Source organism: Dasypus novemcinctus, chromosome 19 (assembly GCF_030445035.2).
Source record: "Dasypus novemcinctus isolate mDasNov1 chromosome 19, mDasNov1.1.hap2, whole genome shotgun sequence".
Lineage (NCBI taxonomy): Eukaryota > Metazoa > Chordata > Mammalia > Cingulata > Dasypodidae > Dasypus > Dasypus novemcinctus.
Genome location: NC_080691.1, coordinates 57,947,107 through 57,949,667, shown reverse-complemented (window position 1 = coordinate 57,949,667; position 2,561 = coordinate 57,947,107). Strand labels below are relative to the sequence as shown.

Here is a 2,561-nt window from a genome sequence, read left to right as displayed (position 1 = left end):
TAGTAATATTTGAGATACAAACTAATTACTAAACATGATGATGCAATTTTGAGGGTATTTACATTACCTTCAATTTTCTAAAGATATATATGTATAGCTTTTCTCATATGATAGTTGTGATGATGAAAAGAGATAAAATATGTGACAACCTAGTCCAGTGTCTGGGTATCCAGTAAATAATATTCTCTTCCTACACATTCCCATCCTAAAACAAATGAAGTTAGTTCTTGAACTTTGGAAGTACTTTATAAATGAAGAGCAATAAGTTTTTTATCAGCATCCTTGTCAGCATGATAATGAATTGCTTCCAAGAGAACTTTCTCTTTTCTTTTATAAAATACTTTGTAGTGTGTGGAGTACACATGAGGTTTCATTTTTCTGTGTTCCTTACTTTCCATTGGGAAAAGTTATTTCTGAGGAATGAAAGCCAAGAAGATATCCACAAAAAAACCCACATACAATGTTTTTTTCAAAATGATGATTCAAAGGAATTCTTGAGGAGATGTCATATTTAGAAGAGAGATGAAGGCCTAAAGACCCTCTGAAGGGAACTGTTCTAATTATTACTTTAAAACATAAAGTTACAGAATCACATTCAAGGGCATTAGATAAAGCACAGCTTTAAAATCAGAGTGACTGAACAGTTAGGCGATAGGGGAAATGAAATGGATTTAAGAATAATTTGAATTGGGGCACTGATCCATCAATTCTAAATGCTTTTGTTACATGAATATCCTGAATGAAATTGCTTCTGTTTTTTTTTTTTCCTCTACAATGTCTTCATTGAAATCACAAAGAAGTCTTCTCACAGAACTAAGTAATAGTTATCATATTGTTAGTACTCAAAAAGTCAACCCAATCGCCATCAGGATCTTGACTAAATGCCAGGCCTTTCATTTTACCATCATCTGGTTTCTTCATGAATTTGACTTCCAGTTCTTCAAATCTTTTACAAACACTGTGTAATACAGTAAAAATAATGACAATATGACCAAATCCCTGAGGGTCTGAATTGTGTGCCAGCTATAGGGTACCTTTTCCAAGAGTGTGCATGCTACTCTTTAATTTTAATCTTTGGGGATGCCATTTTTATCGTCATAAACCAAGAAATGGAGTAAAAATTTCAGAGTGAGAATATACAATTTTTCAATTAGTGTCAATCCAAGAATTCTACCATAAAAATTCAAAGACTCCTTAGAATCTTTAATTTCATAGCATGGTCTGCTGCAGTAGGAAATCCCTGGTGCTGGGGTCCACATTGGAGGAGCAACTGAGGGCAGTCTGCTCAGTAAGGCCGCCCGCTGTGGGATGTGCATCTGCAATAACCGCAGTGCTGGACATGGGAGGATGCTTCCCAGGAATCCAGGAGCCACCCCTCCTGACACCTGGATCACCAAACTTTTAAACAGGCAATTGTAAATGTGGTACACCAGTTTCTTTATTTTACACACAGGAAAAATTTAGAAGCATCAAAATAGCAAGTTAAATATAAATATAAATAAATACTAATATAAAAAAATATAAATAATTTCACTCTTAAGTTAGGTTGATTTGGTCTTTGGTGTAGTACTTTTCATCAAGCAAACTATTTTCTGTGAACATGACTAGTGATTGCTTAGTAATTCCAATATATCAGTACTATACCTAAAAAAATACATATGCCTTCCCCCCAGCGTGGGACATGATACCCGGGGATGAGCCTCCCTGGCAACGAGGGACCACTATCAACTACCAACTGATGATGAAACTGGAAAATGACCTTATACGGAAGGTTCAATGCAGATCAGCAGAATATCCATGTCTACATAAAATAACATGACTTTAAAATGCTGTTTGACCTAAAGCAAGGGGGAAATGGAAAGGAGAAATGAGTTTATATGGCTACGAGTTTCTAAAAAAGAGTCTGGAGGCTGGCAGAAGGATTGCCCTCATGCACAACTGAGCAGAGTCAGAGAGACAGATAAAGCAGATACAACCCCCAGATATTGGTTCCTTTGAAGGCTAAAGAGACCCATGAGAGTTATGGTCATGGCCGATGGGGTTAACTACCAGGGCAGATGGCCCCTCTTTGGAAATGGTGTTTATGAGTGATGAATCTGTACTCAGATGGGATCTCCCTTCATAAGACTTTCATGCTAATGTGCTGGAGGTGCAGTTAATGTTGGGGTTTAAGATATATTTAGGGGATTTGAATCTCTGGACTGACAATGAGATAGCCAGGTCCTGAGCCTCAACAGACTCCAGCACCTACAATATGATTTATTGGACTTACCGCACTCAGCTAAGATGGAGTTGAAGAAGGACAACCACCACACCATGGAGCCTAGAGTGATTACAACTGAAAGTGGGAGGATTGCATCCAGCATCCATGTGGAATCTGAGCCTCCTCTTGACATAGAGGTGCAATGGACACAACCAATCCAATGTCCACATAGAAGAGGTGGCATTGGATTGGGAAAAGTGGACATGGTGGACGATGGGTATGGGGAAAGGCAGGAAGAGATGAGAGGTGGAGGCGTCTTTGGGACATGGAGCTGCCCTGGATGGTGCTTCAGAGGTAA

The 2,561-nt window shown here is 38.5% G+C and overlaps 1 pseudogene; it reads right to left on the bottom strand.

The window, feature by feature from the left end:
- Positions 1-813: 813 nt before the first annotated feature.
- LOC131274480 (lactoylglutathione lyase-like) lies at positions 814-1,341 on the bottom strand (annotated as a pseudogene).
- Positions 1,342-2,561: the final 1,220 nt, after the last annotated feature.